The following is a 24,650-nucleotide window of genomic DNA, read 5'->3' as shown; positions in this document are numbered from 1 at the left end:
GACGTTCTGCATATGTAGGGTCGAGAAAATACCTATCGACACATTAAGAAATCGTTTCGTGACCTATTGGCACTCTATTTTGTGCCATTTTGGATACGAAATTTCAAAATCTGCCCTTATAGAAAAGGAAAAATTAATGAAAAGACACCATATTATTTGCATTTTATTAGGCAAAAAAATTAAATTTCAATAATTTGACTAAATTGCCAAAAGTTGTTCCCTGCTGAACAGGTGTTCCTTTAACCCTTTTTTCTAAAATTTTTAAAACTCAACTGTGACTTATTTTTTTTACCGGAATCTCAATTTATCATCTATAATTTCTCTAGTGAAGGTTCTTCAACTCTGTTGTGTGTTTTATTGCTCGAGACCGCGAGAAGCCCAACGATCGCTCTGTGGATTTAGTTGTAAAAAGTCTCTTGAATGGTTTACAAGTTATTACCTTCCGTGGTTAGACAATCTTTTATAGAGCTTCATCAGAATAGTGCCTCTATTGGTCGGTCCGTATATTGTCACATTGAAAAGTTCAAGTTTGGAAAGAATTTCCTGTGTCAGTGTTCAAAGTGTCTCTTTCTGGATTAAAATGCAGAGTGATTCGTGTGATTGAGTGCCCAGGAATATTCTGGAGTAGTGAAGAAGAGTTCGAGCATCATCACACCGTCAATTGCCTCGATTGTGCCACCCAAAAATAAGAGATCAGCTTGGAATAATTGACTGTGGTAAGAGATTAACTAGTGCCTGAAAATATTGCTAATTAATTTTCTTTCTTTTTTTTTACCTGTGCGTTCAAAACGTGAATTACAAGTCCGAAACTCTTTTAACCTCGATTGGAAGACCACAGAAATGATTTAATGGGGCCTCGTGCAGTTTTTGGTGGTTTTTCATTAGAACAGCTAAACCTTGTCACTAATGCTTAAAATTAGTGTACAATTTAGTTCATTTTTTGCGTGTTTTTTTTTATCAAGCAGCAAAAAAGTGTTTTGCACGGTAAAGTTTCTTGATACGGAAGATTCTTGCGCGCTTTGTTTATTCTTTCGCATAGAATAAATTACTGTGCTTGCAGCTCCTCTTCCCAAGCGAGGTAATTCCAACTTGAGACAACACGCAAAAGAACATAATCTTCCCGTTACAATAATACTTCGAGTTCTTATCTCTTAGAACACTTAAGTAAACTCTTCTTTTCGTGTGACTCTTGGGAGTTTCCAATACTCCCGCCTTAGTTGTGTTTTTTGGTCATTGACACCTTCTGCGTGCACTGGAAACAATCGAGCTCTCATAAGTTTTGTTCATTGCACAAGACGAAGAATTTTAGCTGCACAACCAATTGCAAAAACTAGATGAATAGGGAAGAGGAAAAGTCAATTTTTGACCATGAAGTGCAACGAAAGAAGTAAGATTATCCACTCGAGAGCATTCAAAAATGCTCCACGAGCTCTGACCCATTGCTATTTGATATGATCTCGAAGAATTTTACATTGCAAACTGTGCCAAGTCAATTGAAACACTTACAAGTGAAAGATTGTCCTAATAGGAATCAAATAACTTAATTTTTCACTAAATGGCTACTTAACGGACTTATTTAACTTCAATGTCAATTTAATTTTTTTTGACAAGAGTTGACAAGTATCCAAAAGTATCAGGATGATGATCATTCCGGAAGTCCTTTATAATGAGGATTAATTTTTAACTTTGATACGCTTATGACATCTTGATTTCACCCTATAATAAGATGGAATGTAATATTTTATGTGCATAATCCTTCATTTGGGTTTTCATTTCAAATTGGTAATTACTGAACTGGTAATGGATCGGTAATTGCATTCCATGAAATTTATTAAATTAAAGCCACATCATAACCCATAACTAACCACTTGATAAAATATGAATTATATGAACAAGGTTTAAAAGCCCTTTAAATGATTGTTTTTTTTTAAATTATTTTTAAGTTTTGTTTAACAATTTTTTTTTAAATTTCATTTTTAGAATACCTAAAAAGAATATAAATAAAACCCACTGAAAAGTTCGAGGATCGAATTATAAAATTGAATTGAATTGAAAAGTAATTTAGGTGCAATGATTAACTATACAATAATTCGGTGATCGTCGGATGGGAAAGTTCAGCCCAGAATAAAAAAAATAAGCTTTTCTTCTCAGAACTTTCGATGCCCTACACATTTTCTTCAGTGGTCGAAAATGTCAGGATTATGGGGTTTTGATTTTTTGTCAGAAACCTGACATTTTCGACCACTGAAGAAGAAGCGTGGGCCCGGAAGCTCTGGGAAAAACTTTTTTATTCTGGGCTGAACTTTTCCATCTGACGATCACTGGATTATTGTTGTTAATAATTTTTTATATCAGTCCCTTACCCTATTAGCTGCAATGATTTAATTTTAATCATAAATAGCTATTAATAAGTCTGGAAAAAATAAAAGTGTCAAAATAAATTATTATTAAATGAGTTAAGGGATAATGTAGTGTTTTATATGAAGGTTCACTTCAAAAATTTTAATATTTAAATATAGCTAAAAGGTCCTGATTATTGTCTTTAAAATCAAGGAAAATCTCCTATACCCAAGATATATAAACGATGGTTGCCAAATGCCGCTAAATTCAAAAAATATCCTTTCGCATGTGTCATATTATTTGATATTTTTGCTCTGAATCATCCGGATATCGGAGAGTTGTGAGAAATGTTTGTAGCAATTTTGTTGTCAATTAATCGGCCATAAATCTACTACCTTAAAGGTAGCTATTCAATTAAATTTACGTCAAAATTTGACATTTAAAGTACATTCAGCTCTCCGATGACAGCTGTCAAAATAAGTTCAAAAATTTTTCATGAGATTTTATTTGCCAATTTCACAAGAAACTATCATCTGCTTAATGGAGACCTGACTGTAAATCGACCACTCAGAATATAATACGACTAACTCGCGAATGGCCAACTTTACAGGAGAGTGATTTAAAGCTGAGATTTTACATGCTGATCATAGGATTTTTAAGTATCGGAACCGATATAACTTTGGGAATAATTAACTTTTCGGTATAATATTCACAGATAAGGTAGAGGGTGTCACGGAGTACCCGAAAAGCGAAAAAAACGAATTTTGCAAAAAATCGAGTTAGTCGCATTATATTCTGAGTGGTCGAAATGATCTTCGATTTACCGGCGATCGCTGTCGATTCACTTCAAGATCTTAAATTTTCAATTAATGAAGCAAATTCCTTACAAAGCTTGACGTTAAAATTTTGTTATTTCTTTTAAGTTCAAATTTAAAATGAAAAACATAAAGAAGAAAACGACGCTTAGCTACTCTGAATAAAAAAGCTTATCTTTTGTGTGTTAAGATTTTCTCAAAAGGATGTTGAAATACATTCAGCTCTTCGTTATCCGGCACTTCGATATCGATATGACAGCTGTCAAACACTGACGGTTGATGAATTCAAATATTTTTTTTTTTACTAAACCTGCAGTTACTCCAGCGTGAATTAAAGTGAATTTCATTTTACAAAATTAATCATGAACACATCACGAAGAAAATTCTGTTGTTCTAAAATGAAAAATTAGTCCATACAGCACAATTTATAAAAAAAACCGCTGACCAGATACAAAAAACCAAATGTCATTTTGTCTCAAAATTTGTTGGATAACGAATAGCTTAATGTATGTGAAATGTAAAACAATACTCTGTCAAATTGAGAAGATATTTTTTTTTGACAAACTTTTGACAAGTTCTGTCGGTCTACTTAGAAAGCTTTTCTTTTATGGGATTTCGTGAGTATCGAAAATTAAAAGAAATCATATTTTTTCTAATTTGTTTTCAATTAATGAAAATGTATTTATTACAAATGGTTAATCGTATATAAAAGTAATACGTTGTAGCAAAAATTTCTAAAATTTTAATTATAAAATTTTAAAAAAATCAGCTATTGGGACCTCTTTTCGGAAACTCCTTGAAAGAAAATTGTCTTTACGATAGTTAATCTATCCCTTACTATATAGCATTACACATTATACGTATATTGAGTGATTTTGAAAAATTTACTTCTACGCAGTTGATATCTAGATTGCTGTCGGGAATGGATTTTTAATTAATTTAGTCTTTTACTTACCTGAGAAAAATAGCCCCACAGACATGGAAATACATTTATGGTTATTTTTGAGGGAAAATTTAACATTCCGTCTAATTTATCATCTTTGGTTGCCAATTTGTATTCTTTGTTAAAATCAATGAAGAGTAATGAATTAATGAAAGAAATTAAATTCAGTGACCGTTTAGATGTAAGTTTGAGAGCAGATCCCCACGCTCCCATAATAGAAAAAAAATCCTTTTAAATAAAAATCATCTATTAATCTATACGAAACTAATTTCAAAGTATTCTATCCCCCAGGGGCCTCTCGACATTTCATTTTTCCATACGTTTTTGCATAAAGGCACTGAAGACTATTGGCAAGTTTTTTCCTAAAGAGAATTGACTTATCAGTCTGATATATTTCGAAATCGTGCATTAAAAGCTATCTAAAAATACATATTTCATAATGTTCGTCAAAATTATACAGGAACTACGAGCAAATTTGTTTAAGTTGCGGTGCAATAGCTGCAAAATTTTTACAAGGAAAAATGAAAAATAGCTTCACTTTTTATTAGGCTTGATGGGCCCCTGCTATCCCCAGTATTTCTAGTAGGGTCGAATGAACACCTCTTCGACAGGGAACTTTTGTCAAAATGTTGAAATTTATTTAATGTATCTCATAAAATGTAAGTAATATGGCATTTTTCATTAATCTAAGTTTTTCGACAAGGATAAGTGTTCAAATTTCGTATTCCAAATGGTACAGAGTAGGGTGTCAACAGGTCTTGACACGAGTTCTTAAAGTGTCAATAGGTGTTCTTTTCACCCTACATTGACTAAGTGGGTAGAAATGAGTCAGAGTAATTCATCTGAAGTCAAAAATTAAATGCTTTTTGTTAGTATGTGAGTATGAGTCGTATTTGAACACAGGATTTGAAAAATTGATTTGGAATTTTGAGTGAATTTTATATAATATAAAGAAGCACAATTTCCTGTGTATTTTATATCACATTTCATGTTGTAAGATAAATTTTGATCCAGGAAACATAATCCTTTCATAAATGCTAAGTAATCCTCTCTATAAGAGTGTGCCAAATTTCAATGAAATTGGTTCATTAATTTTTGATATATCTTGAGTATCGATTTAAAAGAAATAATGGTTAAATTGAGCATAGGGGGAAGTGGGGCACCTTTGAAATCGGAATTTTTTACCTATTTTTAAATACAATTGAGCTTTATCGTGATATAATTTAGCTGCACAAACAGATAGAGAAGCTAAATTATATCACGATAAGGCTCAATTTTATTTAAAAATAGGTGAAAAATCCCAATTTCAAAGGTGCCCCACTTCCCCCTATAGTAATAGTAAATGGCTTGAAATCCTTTAAACGTAATTCCTTATAGTGTAGTAAAGGAGAATGGTCAAAACTATATGGGCGCTGATCACGGAATCGCAACAAACGAGAGTGAATTTTCTAAATATGGGGAAACGGGGTATTTTTGAATTTGGGGTAGGGGAGACTGGGGCAAAACTTGTCAAAATGCATATTTAATTCTTTCACGAGCTCTGAGAAAACTTAAACGTTTTGTAATGAGCATATTCTTACAGAAAATTTACTGCTCTACAACATTGCAGAAGACTATTTTCCTCTATCTTGAAAGTAATGTAATTTTCGAATCATTTTCTAAAAGTCGATTTTGTGGAGATTCTCAAAATTTCTGGAGCAAATTTTGTCAGTCTTCGGATAATTTGTGACGTTTTACTCTTGCAAACGTAAAAAATATCAAATTGAAATTTTGTCAAAAGGACGTTATTTTTGACAAAACTTTTTCTTGCATTTTATATGGAAATACACCCTTTTGACAAACTTTTTATAACATCCATCCAGTTGGCCGCCGATTTGACAAAACTTTTCCATATTCTGTATGGAAGAACATTCTTTTTACAAACATGCCTTGTTAATTTGACAAAACATTTTTTCATAGTATCAGTATTTAGCTTCACAATGGGTTTATAAAGCTAAATAATATCATGGTACGATCTGGTTCCATTTAATAAATAGGGGAAAAGCTCAATTTTAAAGCTGTCCCAATTCAAAGGTGCCCCACTACCCCCTACTGATAAAAGATTAAAAATAAATGCCAGGACCCAGGGCGATAAACTTTGGGATTTCTTGAAAAAAAGCTCTTATCTTTTCGAAAAAAATCGCTGTTTTGACAAGGAATGACGCAAGAACGGCTGGAGCGATCTTTATGAAATTAGAATTAGGTTCAGCGTGTAACTTAATCCCGTGAAACATAATCCCTTATGGGAGATTACAAAATGTATTGTTACTAATGCAGGTAGGGGAAGGTTTTGCACCTTCGTAATGTTGCAGCTTCATAAAAGTTTTTTTTTTCCAAGTTACTAAATGAATTTCATCCACGGACATATAATCTAAAAGCTAGTCCTACATCTCACATTTCCTGACAAACTTGGGAGCCTAGGCCTCTTTTTTCTGGGTCCAAAAGGTAAAAATAAAAAATGGGCCTAAAATCGTAATTCTGATGTGTAATATTTTATGAATTTTTTCACACTTCAAATGTCTTTTCGAAAAAGCAACTATTCCAAGTTATAGAGGGTTTATTAGGGTTAATATTTACCGAGAAAATCTTTTGCTTGAAGGGGGTCGTTTTTGTGGGTGGAGGAAAATTCATAAAAATTACCACCCTTGTATAGCTCAGGAAAATTGAATTTTGCAGCTTCGTAAAAACATCTGTCAATATTACTGACCATCGAATTTGAGAATTCCTCACTGTTTCGGGTCACACTGTGCACGCCGCTCGGGATATTAGACTCATCAGAGATTCCACTGAATAAATTTACAAGAAAATTGGGATATTAAACAATTTTCACTAAAATCTCGAAAAAAAACACGCACTTCCCCATCAAAATGAGACTTCATCAGATGTTTTTATTTCACTTCTGTCAAATTAAACAATAAGTCTGAATCTGCTTATGGTAGGTGTGATTCTTTCATTGACCATGCGGTGCGTTTTGAGAATTTTTCATCCAATTTGCTTTGTTTTCAACCGGAATTTTTCTGATGTTCAAAAAATGTTCTGTAAGACAGATCGAGACGTTAGAGAAAAACACAAGGATTACAATAGGTGTGATTACTACTTTTTGAATTGTGCAGTGATGAAACTAGACTGCTTATGGTAGATGTGATTCTTTAATTGCCACTTCGATGTATTTTGAGTATTTCTTATTTAATTTTCTTTGTTTTAAAGTGGAACTTCCCACATTTCACTTTAAATTGGTGGCTGCTCATTTTAGAAATCAGTTACGTTCGAAATATGTTCTGTAAGACACATTGGAGGTGTTAGAGAAAATCTGAGGATTACATTAGGTGTGATTATGAGAGAATCATACGTAATCAAGCTCTTAACTGACTGTCAGAATGCAGGGAAAATGATTTTCCGAGTGTCAAAAAACATGTGTTAGAAAAATAGCTTAAAATTGATTTTTAATGCGTGATACCTCCTACAAATGGTGAAAACAAGTAAATGAAAGTTCCATCTAAGTAGTGATGCCCAAATTTTAGTGTCCGGTGTAATATTTTCGGGGAAAATGAAGCTTACAGAGGTGGGAAAAAGTGGTACGAAGCTGAGTTAATCAGGGAACCTTCGTAAAAAATGCAGCTACATTTTCATTTTCCTGTAGAGGAAAATCCAAGGACTTCCAGGAATTTTGTAAGGCAGAATTATGAACCCAATAAGTAAGAGATTTTTTTGATATAGTGATATAATTAATTCGGTGTGTGTGACATTCAGCAAAAAATCTTAAATCTTGGACTCCTTTTTTAATACGAACCTTCAAAACCTTCCCCTATATTGGATAGATACCGGATATAATTATTCTCCCTTGTGTGGTAGATCTGTTATTTGTCGCCGATTTGTTACTCACATCGGCAGCCAAGTGAATTGCCAGTGGCAGAACTGTTTACCCCTTGGATAAAATTTAATTTTTATTTGTTCTCACTGTATAAATTATGAAATGCAAATAAAATGCATAATAACTTTTTAATAAAAGTTATATTAACGTGATTGATCCAAATTTAATTGTTTTTATTCTTGTTTGCTCTAGATAGATTAATAAAACTATTTTATTTAATGAATTTTTAATTATTCCAACTGTTTATTTAAAAGGAATATTACACTGTACAGTCTTAATTCTTAGGAATTGTTTTCCCCTTGTGAGCAACACAGTGGTAAAAGGCCAATGTAAGAAAATGCAGAATTAATTTAAGAATGCTTTTACCGCTCACTAAAATAAATAATTAATTTGTGAATTGGAGATTGAGGAGCTGTGATTAATAAGTAAGAAATTATTGCTTCACATTCTCAGGTAATTCATCATGTTTCTCCTCTTGAGATTGTGTGTTATTTGGTGTTTGAATTAATTTAATAATTTTATAGCCATACAATATGATGAGAAGTTCATTGGTCTAGTTTTTTTTTCGAACTCACAGTCTTTTGTGAGATTAATCGCTAAAGAATCATCTCTGTAAATACAATAAAAAAGGAGAAAAAAAATGAAGAAAACTTGCTCTCATCGCGCAATTAATGTGTCTTTCTCAGGTGCAATTTTCATTGTTAATCACTACCTTCAATTGGTGCCTCATCTTCTTTTTTACCCACACGCGGCTTTAATGCAAGATTTATTGAAAGATGAATTTTATTTGAATATCACGTTTAAATTTTAATGAAAATCTCTCTCTAAATTTCATTCTTCGCACTACTTGACGCTAATTTCAGTTTAATAAGTTAAATGGATTAGTCGCGAAAACATGGAGAAAATATGCATTGTAATTTTATCAAATTGGACTCATGCAAATTGAAAAAAAAGTAAATTGAGCAATATTGATAAGTATCGTCTATATTTTTTTTTGGTTAATTTTCTTGAGGGGAAAATTAAAGACTTTTTCCACTCAAGTACTCTCCTCATATGAGAGTGTCATGGACAGAAATCATCAATGATTGCATGTAAAAATTCATTTAACGTTTAGCTTTAAAAGCACATACTTCACATTCACATTTTGCACTAATTTTATTTTAATTTTATTTCACTTGGAAAAAAGACTTTCTTCCAGCCACGCTACAAGATTCTGCAATTAAATCACTCTATTGTGTGGCAAATTGCCACAATATGACTTTTTCTTTTGGCGAATGCCACATTTTCCATAGCTTTTCATTTTCATTGAACGAATATGTGTCGTTAAATATCAAAAAAACACATTCTTATCTGATTTGAAAATGCATTTAAATTGAACGTGAGATTGAAAATCCCGCTTTTTTTAATGGGAAACATTGTAAATATTTTCCGTCATCGTTTTCGTATGTAATATCCGGGTAGAAATTGGATAAATAATGTAGTTAACATAATTAAATTACCTTCAAATGGACATTTTCAAATGCATCATTGGTGTTTTTGAGATGTGAGTCGAAGTGGCGATAAAAGTCTGCCTAAGCCGAAGTATCAAATTGTCTCATTCCGTCGCTTGAGCTGCACACTCAAGTGCGAAAGTGTTTCTAAATGAAGGAAAAATTTGGTGGTTGAAAGGTTTTAAAATGCATTTCTTATTAAAAATTTAAATTCCATGATTGATAGAAAATGTAAGAGGTTGGAACTTAATGGGTGAAATGTGCGCATATAATTGGGTTTATTTCAGAAGTGTTTTAATAAATGATTATAATTAACTTACATTAATTAGCTTTAATTAGTTTAGTCCAAAATTTCACAAAACTGTATAAAATTGGTGGTAACTCTTGAAGATTTATATTTACTTTATATTTCAAACGAGATTTTACTTAGCGAAAGTAATGAAAGTCATTATTGACAACTGTATTGCAAATATCCAAATATTATTCTATGACAGATAAGAAAAGAATGGTAAATTTGAATAGTCTTTCATTATAAGTTCAAACTATGACTTATTTTTTATTTTATAAATAAATTAAATGCCCATTCGGATAATGGATGTTTGAAAGTTTCTAGGGTAAGATAGGGTAATTCAGAATCATGTTTATTTTGGAATTTTGCGATTTTCTTATTTCAGATTATCAAAGAGAAAAAGGAAACCAAGAAGAAGTACAAGACTTTACATTCGATAGTAAATACTTCTTCGTTGTTTTTTTCTTTTTGTCATCTAAAACTGTTCGAAAATCTCAATGCTCCAAAATATACATGATTCCAAATTAACCCATCCTACCCTACGTATATTGTAAACTTCGTATGAAATATAAAACTTACACAGAAAAAAATATTTTGTAAAAATGTTCGTAAATGTTTGTGAATTCCTATGGGGGAGGTACAAAATGCTCGTGAATCATATAAGCCACAAACAAATTCGTAAAAGTTTGTACTTTTTGACAAACATTGTTTGTAACATGATCACTTGACGAGCATTTTTTGTACTTTTACAGACATTTGTTCGTAAATGTTCGTAAAATGTTTTTGCAAAAACGTATTAGCAAAATCCCGAAAGCCAAAATCTCGAACGCCAAAATCCCGAAAGCCAAAATCCCGAAAGCCAAAATCCCGAATGGGCCAAAATTCCGAATTTTATACGATTTTATCTGAAGTAGCAAAGAAAAATAATTTCACTCATGCACAACTATTTTTTATCTCCACATAACCTCAAATTTCTCATTTTGAATTTAATTTGAAGTAAAGAATCCAAATTTCAGGATTAAAATAAATTTTTGCTTTGAGAAACAAAAAAAAAATCGCAATATTCTAAAACTGCAGCCTTCGAAAGCTCATCATTTGTCTCTAGAAATATGTAATTTTTTTGGAAAAACAATACTACGTTACATTCTGAATATGAAGGATTATTGCTTAATGAACTAAACTGTAGGGACAATGTGACAATATCATATGACAAATTATTGTGGTTAAATTTAGGAGCAAGACGACATTAAAGACCAGTGAGTATTGAATGACTATTACAAGCAGCTCTAAGAAATTCTCAATTATTGATATATAAGTCACATCATTGAATAGTTTTGCCTAATTTACCACATAACAAATTTTAAATTTGTGATATGACAGTCTCATGCTGTTACAGAATTTCACTACTGAACTCTCATTTAAAGGTTTTGGTTTACTTAATTTAATTTAAAGTTTCGAAGTCACACTGAATATTAAAAGATATATATAGCACTGAGAGAAATCCGAAAAAGTTAAAATAACATTCCTGAAATGTTAATTTTACCCTGCATTATTTATCCGCAATCGGTGTAAATATTATGCTTTTTAGGTGTATTATGGGTTAAAGTTACCCTTTTTCATGTTAATTTTACACTTAAAAATGTGTAAAATTAACATTAAAAAATGTTGATATATTTTTACACTTAAAAAGTGTTAAAGTTACGAGGAGAAAAAGTTAATAGCATCCTTTTTTCTCTCAGTGAGTATTATTTTCGAATCGTTACAACACGAGACTTGATCAAAAAATATCTTTAAATTGCTAAGGCTATTTAATGAGTAATAATAATTTATATTTTTGTTTATAAATTAATTTAATACAGACAAATCTAATTAATATAATATTTTTTGTCAACAGAGAGAGAGTAAATTCAAATGGTAACGCTAAGGATTAAGTGGTAGAACGATCATTCTAATATATATTTATATTTTAAGATAATTTGTCAACCGATTTTCAAGCTATATTTAAACTTTTTGACTTCCATCACTCAAGTTTTTTGGACATTTTGCGCGAAAAAAATAATTTGTTGCTAAGGAATATTCGACAAATTGTGTATAGACTCTCTCAAATTCGGGCATTTGGGACCGAAATATCACCCGAATTAGAGAGAAATTCGGGCGTCAAACTGCTTGAAATCAACGACTTTTTGTTCATATGCGTAGGGGAGACTAGGGCAAAACTTGTCAAAATGAATATTTAATTCTTTCATGAGCTCTGAGAAAACTTAAACGTTTTATAATGAGCATTTTTATAGCAAATTTACTGCTCTACAACATTGAAGAAGGCTATTTCCCTCTATCTCGAAAGAAATGTGATTTTCGCATCAGTTTCTAAAAGTCGATTTTGTGGAGATTCTCAAAATTGCTGGGGCAAATTTTGTCAGTCTTCGGATAATTTGTGACGTTTTACTCTCGCAAACGTTAAAAATATCAAATAGACATATTTTTATAAGAAATTTATTCCTCTACAACTTAGTCGAAGATAATTTTTCTCTATTTTAACGAGAAATGTGCTTAAATTGAGCTAATCAGTATTGATATTTTCTGTAAGCCAAATATTCCAAAAATAGAGCTCAAAATTTCATTATTTTTTATTTTACATAATCATTCCTCGAATCCTTTTACACTTTGTAAGTTTAAGAAGGTTCATGAAGGCTATCTATAATAAAAATTTCAAGCCTCGGTCTCATTTATTTTAGAAAATAGTGAATATTGAAATTTTCGTTTTGACAAATTTTGCCCCAGTCTCCCCTACTCATATTGAGTTTACATGCTCATGTCATAGCTATTATAAATTTCATGAAAACCTCTTAATAATGTAAAATCACATGATAACTAAATCAAATCGTAAAAAATCTGAGCATATATGCTTAATTCGAATCATAGTTAAACTTGAAAAATACCAACAAACTTTTTTTTTTTAATTTAACTGCCACCCGAATTAAAAAGTAGCCTGATCTTGAAAGACCTAATTAGCGAGAGTCTACTGTAATTAAATTTTTGCAATTCCCCCAGTTTATTTTTCTTAAATTAAACTCCTCAAAGACCAAAGACAAAGTGTTGACCAACTCTTCCGACTAGACGGATTACGGTATTAGTTTACCTTCTCAGCGTATAATTTTATTCTTTAACTGTTTACAGAGATATACTACTGTGACGAAGTTTTACAATTCAAAAATTCTTCTTTCTGCTGCATTTGTGAATAATATTGCAATTTAGAGGGAATAAATTCGTTGTTATATAACAATAAAGCATTTTATTCATGAAGTGAAGGCGCCGCGTTTTCTCAAACCTCTAGCATTCTATTTTCTTTGAAGTTTATTAATTAAAATAAATAATAATCTAGGCACAGCATCCACGAAGGAAAGGCCATATAGTAAATGACATTGTCCGTCTTATGCCCCGTGGAATCACATTCAGTGAAGTTTCCAGGATGGAATTCGAATTTAAATATCTTAAATCATGGAAAGATCCCAGTGAGAGTACTAACACTTTACGATTTAACCTATTCTGTTCCTTTTTTACAAGATTGACATTCGAAAATTTCCGATTGGTTTTCGGCACCGGTTTAATGATAACACAAAGGGTTTATTTGTCAGTTAGGCAGTTAATCTTAATTTTAAAAACAATAAACCGTTCCCAAAATCATCAGAGAGGAACAATTTGGTATGGTGAAAAAGATCGTGTCGTTCCCAAGTAATCATTACCTGTCACCGAGATTTCTCGGCATTTCATCGTCATGGGTAATATTGTAGGGAAATCCAATTATAGAAATTGAGTATTATTTTGAGATGGAAATTGGTGTTTGCCCTCAAGTGTCATGGTGAAGTAAGAAAAATTGGATAAATTTTCACATTTCGTTACACTTTTCTGATCTCACGTTCATGCACGGTAATTGACACTTTTGGCATCTATTGTCGCACCAAAACATGAGTCGAAGAAAAAAAAAACAACAGTTGAGGAAAGAGAGTTGAAATGAATCTCCTATTTTGTGGAATTTACAATTGTCCCTTGTTGCAGAAAAAAAGTAAGTTCATTAGCCAAGTTGCCAGTGAAATGAACATGGGTTTGTGCAAAAATAACACAACACCTCGGAATTAATGTCTTATTAATGTTTGTCAGGCAAACTGAAGAATCCTCATTTGACGCTAAATTAACCAGCAATTGCAAGTCCAATTTTATTTCCATCTCAATCAATTATTTAATAATTCGTGCCCAAAAGCGGAACCGTACTTGAATTTTCTTTACCGTTTTCGGATACTCTCAATTGAATTGGAAGTGGTCAAGACGTTACACAATTTTCTTCCAAATATGAACAGTTGAAAAATCCCGGAGAAATTGTGATGCTGCGGTATTCATCTGTCCAAATTCTGCGTGATTTTGGCTCATTTCCTGAACCTTGCACCGGCTCATTTACTCACAAGTCTTTGATGTAACATAAATCTTTTTCGTTTTAATTGAATTTTAAGAGTGGCATTTTGCATTGAAATTGCGCCGTCACTAATGAAGACATTAACTCCATAAGATTTGCTTTTTAAATTCCCTTTCGTTGGCTTTTAACTGGTGAATGATGAAAATTTAACGATGCTTTTTTGCAAACTACACGACGCTTTTACACGCCAATCATCGAATTTGAGACCCTGATATTGACTTTTTTTTTCTCTTTTTTACACAATTAAAGCTTTAAGTTTATACGGTTTATACTCACGCGAAAGTTTACTTAATGTTTTGACATTCTGAAGGACACTAATCAATTTGGATGGAGAAGATAGTCACTAATTGAGAGGATCATTGGAAGATAATTGCTGTAGTAATTGGACGCAGCTAAATTTAACATCAAAGTTAATTAATTAATGAATTTAGTTTTCTTTCCCCGCCCAGTATTCTTCTTATTGCTCACTAACCGAGAGACATTCTGTAGAATTGTTGATCAATTTGTTGTTCATTGTAAGCTATACAATTTTAAAATCCTTATTATTACATTTATTTTGATATAGGGTAAAGTGATATAATTTGGAATTAGTGATACAAGTTGGACAATTCGCCGGTACAAGTTGGACATGGCTTTTTTCTTGATAAATACAGTACAAAATTTGTTTTTAAGCACAATGAACCAAATTATAAAATTAAAGCATTAAAAATATACAAATAAAAATGAAGTACTAAATTTATCAAGACAAAAAGCCCTGTCCAAATTGTACCATTGTCCACAACTTGTACCACTGTCCAACTTGTACCACTTTACCCTACCGAAATCTTTGTGCTATTTTGTACGTTGTTAAGTTTACGAATTTATTATTTAATTTACAATGGTTCGTGAAAAATTATCATCCAGATCATTCAATCACTTGCACCGAGCAGGATACAACATCTGTGAAAGCCGAGTTGGGGGTCTAATTATAAAAGTAAAAGTATTCCTTTTCTGTTGTGACGAGGACAATAAACGAGATAGGGGGAAGTGGGGGAACCTTTAAACTTGGCGCAGCTTTGAATTTTGAATTTTTCTCCTACTTTTAAATTAAATTGAGCCATATCATAACGTAATTCCGCTTCTCAATCTGTTTGTGCAGCAAAATTATATTATATAATGATAAAGTTCAAGACCCCAATAGGGATAAGCGGTTGAAAATGAATAAATGAATGATAAAGTTCAATTCAATTTAAAAATAAGAGAAAAAGCCCAATGTCAAAACCGCCCCACTTTCAAAGGTGCCCCACTTCTCCCTAGAATGAATGAATTGGAATTAATTTTGTTTGAATGATATCATCGCTTTAGATGGGGATCTCAGTGGCGCAATAGGCAAGACCGTTGGTTCTTGGGCAGTGAGATCTCTGACTCGACTCTCATACCTGTAAATCCGAGTCCCACCCGGTGCAAGCAACTGAATGTCTAGAAAAAAAAGACATTTTCACTGTGATAAAACGTAATAAAATGCACCACTTCTGCCTAAAAAACTTCGGGAGTATGGAAAAAGCATTCACTACGGGGAAGGCATCCCTGGGCGGTCTACGAATAGCAAATTCTTGGAACATGGGACACATTGCAATGATTACATTGTGATACTAAATAAAGTGTCTCGATACGATTAATAATAATAATCGGTTTAGATGGGGATCTCAGTGGCGCAATACGAAAGACCGTTTGCTCTTGGCCGGATGAGATCTCTAACTGGACTCTCACGGTTGTGAGTTTGAGTCCCGCCTGGTGCAAATATCTGAATACTTAATTTGACAATTTCCAAATGTAATAAAAACGTTATACAATGCAACGCCTACGCCCAACAACTCCGGGAGCATGGATGAAACATCCATACCTCCATACCACGAGAAGGCGTTCCTGGGCGGTCTACGGGTCTACAATGAATTTAGTAGATTCTTCCACTACGAGAAGTGACATTGTAAAAATGATTACCTTGTAATATAATATCTCGACACGATTAATAATCATAATCGGTTTAGATTATATTAGAGTGAGGACGGTTTCTTGCAGGGGTCCAGGTAAAAATCCCGAAAGCCAAAATCCCGAAAGCCAAAATCCCGAAAGCTAAAATTCCGGAGCCAAAATCCCGAAAGCCAAAATCCCGAATGGGCCAAAATCCCGAAAGCCAAAATTGAGAATTCTTAAAAGTGTCATAGCTACTCCCACAATTGCAACCGCGCTTACTGGAGCCAAAGGGAAATGTATCTTGAAGAATTATTCTAAACGTTTTTCCCCATATAATTTCATCCCTTTCAGGATTTTGAACACTCGGGATTTTGGCTATCGGGTTTTTGGCTGCCACCGTTCTTGCAGTAGTGTTGCATCTAGGTTTGCATTACGATGCTTTTTGCATCCCCAACCGGTAAATACTTTATCATTTTCATCACTTTGACACGATTAGTGTCGAAAGCTCTGGTGAAATTGTGTGTTTGATTTATAGGATTTGATCAAAAAATTCCGACGCTCACCGGAAGGACAGATTGTCCTGAAAAACCTAGCTCAAACTTCGAGAATCAATTAAAATTACGTAGCATGATGCTCAAAGCCAGAAGAAAGAGCTATAAATTAAAAAAAAATGGATGGCAAAGCGTCCCAGGCTTTGCGCAGTGCTCGAACTCTTGTCTTTACCTCAAAAATATTTTCCATCGTTTACCGTTTACCGATTCTCAATCGAATTTTAGCGATTCAGAAGTCACTCAAAAGATTCCGCAAAATGGTTTTCAGAGTAATAAAATTGATTTTCGGCCAAAAATTACTTATCGGTCCATTATCGGTTCACAACCGATTTGAACCGATTTATAAATCACTCATATTGCCTAAAATACACATTAGAAGAAATATAGTCATTCGAGGAGAGATGGAACACCTTTTTTATATTCAATATTGCGGATACGTTTTGAATGCGAGACAAAGACGAATCTCACTGGTTTATCATTTGAAGACTCTAAATTTAAGATATCAATATTAGAAAAGCCTAGATGAAAATAGTCACTTCGAAAAATAGGATTTAAAAAAGTTGCATTTTGAGGCACTCAAAAAAAGTTCGGGTGAGATGGAACACACCTAATTTTAGCAAAATATTTATAGTTTATTTTATTAATTTAGAATAGGAGGGAAGTGATTTTAGACGTGAACACTATTTCACAGAATTTATTGGAGTTTATTTTATTTTTTCAGTATAAATGATTTATTTTGTGGAATGTGTGGCTCATATACTTCGATGGCAATTTCGCAGAGTGTATCAAGTCAGTCTTACCAGAAATTTAGGGGAAGTAATATCTGAGATTGACTTGAAAAGATTTTGAAGAACATTGACTAAAATTCACACCGGAAGTGTTGCCAAAACTATTAAGTTCCATCTCTCCTCAACCCCCAAATACACGTATTCTTATGGAGAAATAAAAATTGTTGGCCATTTTTCAGACATCCAAAAAATTCAATTTCAATTTTCTCGTACAATTTTAAAGGTAGAAAGCTGTAACTTGGGGGTTGTCATTAGAATGATGAAGGGCACAAATAGACCAAATGGGTGTAGGCGGGAGGCGAAGTGGTTCATCTCTCCTACTGTTCCAACTCTCCTCGAATGACTATATGTATAATTGGATTTCTGATAAAAATTAGTTATCGATTATGAACCGGTTCATTACGGATTCATAATTGATTGGAATTGGATCAGGTTAATAAAGAACTACAAGACCTTTCCAATAAGCTCAAACATGATATCATTCGGTTGAGAAGTACGCTCTCTAGAGTCCTTTAAACCTTTGACCTTGAAAAACTTTTATTAGGGATGATTCAATGATATTTTCGTATAAGGTTGAAATAATGTCCGCCGGGTAATCTCTAAATATATTTAAAGATTGTGGAAACTGCTCTCTCTTGGGGTTCGAGCAGTTAACATGAAAAAATCGTATGACGCGTTTTAGTGCAATCCCTAAAAACTACGGTTTTGGAGGGGTTGGAGAGGGGTGGATGGAAAAGAATGTAATAGAATAGAAAATACTCTGCAAATGATCATGTTATGAACAAAGTTTGTGAAAAATGACAAACTCTTGTGAACTTTTTAGTCGAATATATGTTTTATGAGCATTACGTAAGTCCTCAGTAGGAATTCGCAAACATTTCCAATAAAATATTAGATTTTTTTCGAATTTAGTTTTTAATAACATGGTAAACTGCTCACTATCCTGATGAATCGTTCTTAAGAGTTCTCTTCAGTTTCTTCCGGTGTTCGTCAGAGGATTGCCTTCTTCTCAAATCAAAGACTAAAAGTTTTTCTCCAAAGCTTTCAACCCTCGGTATGGGTCTTCCTCAGTGGGTCAATTATAGTCTTTCTACTGATTTGGAAAAAACGTTTCCAAATCAGTAGAAAGACTATAATTGACCCACTGAGGAAGACCCATACCGAGGGTTGAAAGCTTTGGAGAAAAACTTTTAGTCTTTGATTTGAGAAGAAGGCAATCCTCTGACGAACACCGGAAGAAACTGAAGAGAATATACAACTGCGTCAGATACAATATTCGAAGACGTTCATAAGAGTATTCATATGAGTGATATTCTTCTCAAGATACATATTCGAAAATGGAAGATAACAATATACAAGTTTTTTTAAACTATATTAAAAATAATATGATTTTGAAAGGTATTGAGTTTTTAGTTTAAAATGGAAAGTTGTCATTTTATCCTAATATAAGTTCTTTATAAATAATATTTTTTTTGACTTTTTTTAAAAACCGACAATACCTTTTCATATAGCCAGGGAGGTGACATTAGAACTGTTTTCTATACAAATTGAGCGAGTCGATTTCCTTATATATTTGTCTCGCTCTAACAGTATGTCTTTGTCTCTCCGCGAAATACGGTAAGTCAGTCCTTCTTTAAAAGCTAAAAAACAGGTGAATAATTAATTAATTTGTTGTTTTTTTAATAAATATGTGGTCTATAGTGTTTAAGAATGCCAAAATTGCGTTGTGCAGTGACGGATTGCAGGAGCTTTCTGCACAAAACAGGCCAGAAAGTGAGTTTTCACAGGTGAGTACAATTTTTCTAAAATTACCTATTTTTGAGTGAAGTAGTGAATTTCAGTGCTAAAAAGTGAAAGCGTTGATAACAACGCATATTCAACCGATGAAATTAGGAATGCAACCGTGGTATTTTAAGAGAAAATGCAAGAAAAATACACGTAGAAGAGAAAAATTATATCATGGTGAACTTATTACTTGAATCCAGACAGTTTACTTAAATTCAAAATGACCGTTACTACACTTTTCTCTATCTAATTTTAGGAAATATATTTTTTCGGTTTCTTTTTTTTCAGATTCCCCGCAGGTGATGAGAAGAGGGCACTGTGGATAAAAAATTTAAGGATTTCTCATCCTGTCACAAAAGATGATGTAGTGTGCAGTGCACACTTTAATCCTGACGACATCGTAAGGAAGTACGTGCGCTCATCCTGGCAAACTCATCGAAAGCCCGATGCAGTTCCAATGGTGAGATTATCTAAATCTAAGTCTGAAGCTCAATTAAGCACCAATTCTTTGCAGGGACTTCTGGAGAGCAGTATGGAAGAGGTGGTGGAGATGGAAGAGGATGAAAATACGCCTCAGTGCTCAATTCCTAGCACTGAGAAAGTGATGGATACCTGCTACTTGGATGAGAGTCCTACCAAAATTTCCGATGAGACAAATCCGCTTGCCAATTACTTTAAAATGCCACCTGAGATATTTGCAAATGAGAGCCTCGGATACGAGATGCAACCAACACGAGAAGATGAAGAAGATGAGATGGAAATATCTGCTGGAAAAATGTTTTTCGGCGATCATCATAAAAGGACTCATCATTCACGATCAAGTTTTCGATCTCATATGCATGGTGGCAAGAACTGTATAGAAGCTGAACATGTTATTAGACAGGTGAGTTATTTTTAATGCTAATAATGCTCAAATGACATTATCTCGAAACTAGTCTCTTTATTTCCCCCTCCCCTTGATGCGTTCCCCATCCCCCAAAAATAGGTCAAAAATTAGGTTTTAATTTTACAAGAAATTTGGATGGTTATGGAGGTAGTCCAGCTGAACATTTCGTCCTTAGACACCTATCACCGGAAAATTCGCCATCTTGAATTATTCAAGGTCAAATGTCGAATTTTCACCCGATTTGGTCAGATAATTAATTATAAGGTTAATGATTTTTAGAAACCCTCTTCTTGAACAATTTTCAACTTCAATATGGTTTTGTGGTGGTTTGTAGACAAATTTAATTCCACAATAATTTTATATGCATCAGAAAGATTTACGAAAAGGAATATGAAGCAGAGCTCTTTCTCGGGAGTTCGAGCAGCTCGCAAAGCCTCGGACGCTTTGTTTAAACAATTTTCAATTTCAAGATGGTTATGTGGTAATTTATAGACAAATTAATCGAAATTAATTTTGTACAAGCACCCAAGAAATTTTCGATAAAGTATATATGGCAGAGCTCTTTTCTTAGGTGTTCGATCAGCTCGCAAAGCCTCGGACGCGCGGAAATATTTTACATCTAATATTAATTTAGTAATAAAACAATCAAAGTTTCTAAAAATGTAGATTTCTTAAATTATTATGTAAAAAGAATATTTTTGGTGTGCTTTAACTATTGAATTCAAGTATCCTTATAAATTAGGATTTAATAACAATATAAAATTGTAAATATGTAAATTTTGAGACCTCTATTAGTTGTATTTTATCAATATTCGATTAAGTTTTCTTATTTTTGTTTATTATTTTCTACTGTGTTTTCAGGGTCGCGAGACTCATTATATTTTAATAAATAATGAGATACTTCTTTAATTGAATCTCTAATTTTTAGCTTCAAAACAAGGTTGCCAAGAAGGATAAAAAAATCAGAGAGTTAACGCAAAAAGTGAGGCATTTGCAGTCTCAATTGAGAAGACGTGATAAGAAGATAACAGACATAGAATCAATGACCAAAGACCTTCAGGAAAAGAATCTAATAGATTCTAATACATCTAAGTTCCTGGAAGAACTCCCAGGGCCGTGTAAAGGCCTAATAAAGAGAATGTTTGAGAACAAGCGTGGCAAAAATCTCATCAGAAAATTTGACGACGAAGAATTGAAAACCTTCGCAATCGGCTTAGATTTTCGAAGTCCGCTCGCATACAGGTAACATTTAAAATTGAAAATATAAGTATTATTGTAAAAAGGTGAAACAATATGTAAATCGTCTAAAATTCGAATACTTTGAATTGAATTATAAATTTTAAAATGTAGTTTTTTTTGTAGGTTTGTCAGGGATAATCTGTTGAAGGCTTTGCCAGACCAAAGATCAATTTCTCGATGGTACAAAACAATAATATGCAATCCTGGATTTACTGCAGAAACCTTAGCAATCCTCAAAGAATACACCGATTGTCAACAATCCCAAGGGAAAGTGGTGTATTGCCAATTAGTGTTTGACGAGATTAGTATTTTCCAGCAATTACAAAAAATTGGGAATGTTTCATATGGATCCGCTTATGAATGTTCCGACTCAGCAAGGGAGATATTACTTTTCATGTTGGTAGCTATAGATCTACAATGGAAATTGCCAATTGGCTATTTCCCAATTGCATCTCTAAAAGCTCCACAAAAGAAAATACTAATTGAACGAGCCATATGCTTGGCACAGGAAGCTGGTATAACAGTGCTGGGGATCACATTCGATAACGCTTCTGTTAATATTTCATCCATCAACGAATTGGGATGTGATCTCAAAAAAAGTCTCACAAAATTTGCAATCACCCCATCAAACGAACAAAACCGTTCTACGCCCACCGACAACGAAGTATTTGTTTATCCGGACCCAGTGCACATGCTGAAAGTTGTTAGAAACACTTTCGCTCATCACAAGCTTTTCGACCCAGAAAACAGAGAAGTGAACTTCAAGTATGTTGTCGCATTGTACGAAGTACAAAAAGAAGTAGGCTTAAATCTACGCAATAAACTGCAAAGTGAACACATTGATTACAAGCGTAGGCCAATGAACGTACGGCTCGCTGTGCAGTTATTAAGCAGATCTGTCGCCGATGACATAGATCATTGCCGTGAAGTTCTTCAAATTGAAGAATTCGCCGGAAGTGAAGCTACATCTCAGTTTATCAGAATCATGAATGACGCTTTCGATTTACTCAACAGCCGAAAGATGTCACATGATGGGTAAGATCAAGATGCTGTTTTTAGAATTATGGTATTTTTAGTATAAGTCAAAGTTCTCGGTCGTCATTCTAATACAGTAGAGTTCCTCAAACTTTAAAATTTTTGATGATTCAATAGATAAAGGTACAATTTTCTAGTAAAAAACAAAAACAATTTCTCTTGGTTTAATAAATAAGTAAAGATATGTTTTGTTTCTAGCTTCAAAGGAACTATCACCCAACAAAACATTGCAAGTGTTCGAGCATTTTGCGAGGAAACTTGCATTTATATAAATGACCTCAAAATTGCTCAGAAATCTGGGAAGAAGTTGGTAGTTGAGTCTCAAAACTACCGGGGATTCGTAGGTCTTAGGGCCTGCCTGACAAACTTGCCCCACATTTATGAAAAAGTGAAGACCAGTGTGGAGAGCACGGGACTCTGTACCTACTCTTTAAATCAGGACCACGTGGAGATGTTTTTCGGGGCTGTTCGCACCCGTCTTGGGTGCAACACAAGCCCCACAGTTCTGCAATTTAGAGCAGCCTACAAAAGGTTAATATCTCACGTGGAAATCCAAACACAAAAGGGTAACTGTTTGTCAAACATTGAACAGGTCAATGTGCTCTCCGTCAGTCCAAGTCGAAATTTAAGTATTTTGAATGGGGAATTTCAGGTATTTTGTTATTTTGTTTCTAAGAAATTCTCACAATATAAAGCGTGTAGACGAAAATATTTCCAATTTTAAATATTGCTCTCATATATTAACCACAGTGTATATGAAAAACACAAATGTATTTTCGAAAAGATAATTTTATAAGGATTTTTCTAGGATTTTGTTTTTTTTTAATCCAATGGCTTCTTGCCGAAATCCCGGACAATCTGCTTAACTCTCTCATGAGGGACTTAAGATTTTAAGATAAGATTTTGCCAGGGGTCAGTTCTCCATTTCGGATTTCCGATGCATCCAGGCCACCAATTGGGCCCCTTATGCTTCCCCAGTCCTATTCTATCTTATCCCCCGATACGGGTAGCCGCTCTATATCACAGCTCTGTGGACAATCAGTGCCGCTACTATATCACAGCATCCCTTCTCGGTGTGTGTTTGGGATCAGTGACAGCGAATATTTGTATCGACTGAAGTACCACTTTCATGTCGAAACTCGTTCTCGTACCAGCCTCTATTGTTTAAGCGGTTCACTTTTTTGCCAATATGCACCATTGACATTACTATTCATTCATTCACTGGACGAATTCAAAGCCGATATGGCATGAGAAATCTTTTTCCGCTGCTGCTCAGCTTTAAACCCCAGACCTCACAGTCATAGAGCCACTGCTCTATCCACTGACCCACTTGAGGCTCTCATTAGGGACTTAGTAAAGAAATAGACTTTTTCTATTTCTTCTTGAAATCCATCAAGTTTTGACCTACACCCTGAGATTGGTCTTCCTAATTCCCCAGTGTTTATCAATCGGGCAGACTTTCGGGATGCGGGGCGAGTTGAACAGTCTTAGAATCCTTTAATCGTTAGATGATCGTTGAATTTCTGCAACCATTTTTTAGCACTTTGACGCTGTTTCTTGGTCTGATTGGAACCAGCCTGAGCTTTGTAGGTTATCAAATCATTAATCTTTCTTGATTTTATGGACCAAGCTCCAATGTATTCCCATCTTTTTTCCAACATTTCATACGGAAAGATTTAGTTGCTTCTCAAAAAGCTCTAGCAGAAGAAGAATAGAAGTTTAATAGCATAGAATTCTCTAATTATGTCTTTTAATCTTCTTTAAAACGTTCATTCTAATTCTAAAAAAACTCGTATTATATTTTCGAGACGTTGAACAAATTCAAAAAAATCCATTCAGTTAACGAAGCGGACATTTGTCATTTTGTTTCCCAACCATCCGAATAAGAAAGCGGGCACTATACTTAGTCAAAAATCAATATTTTTAACAAGAATTTCCCCAAAAGAAAGGTAATTGAATTCTCTTGAATTGACATCGTAGAAGAAACAAAATCCAAAGCTTACTACCCTTACTACGATTAACTTCATATCAAGGAAATGGGAAATGTTTTTGTCGTCTACACGCTGTAGTACACGACTAAGCAAGAACTAGGGTATGGCACTAGCTGAGAAACCTTCAACTTTTTTGACCTTTTTGGTTCAAATTTTTCTGCTGTAGA

General features: G+C 33.6%; 1 protein-coding gene across 8 annotated transcripts in view; it reads left to right on the top strand.

Annotated features, from left to right (window-relative positions):
• The first annotated feature begins 292 nt into the window (after nucleotides 1-292).
• The window catches only part of LOC129803181 (myosin-IIIb-like), a 51,816-nt gene continuing 27,458 nt past the window's right edge, over nucleotides 293-24,650 (top strand). For all 8 annotated transcript variants that reach the window (XM_055849568.1, XM_055849567.1, XM_055849565.1 and 5 more), the window contains exon 1: nucleotides 293-716. The gene's annotated coding sequence lies outside the window, so the exon portion shown is untranslated. The remainder of the gene's footprint in view (nucleotides 717-24,650) is intronic.

Source organism: Phlebotomus papatasi, chromosome 2 (genome assembly GCF_024763615.1).
Source record: "Phlebotomus papatasi isolate M1 chromosome 2, Ppap_2.1, whole genome shotgun sequence".
NCBI classification, from domain to species: Eukaryota; Metazoa; Arthropoda; class Insecta; order Diptera; family Psychodidae; genus Phlebotomus; species Phlebotomus papatasi.
The sequence above is the reverse complement of the archived record's forward strand: the minus strand, read 5'-3'. Positions and strand labels throughout refer to the sequence as shown.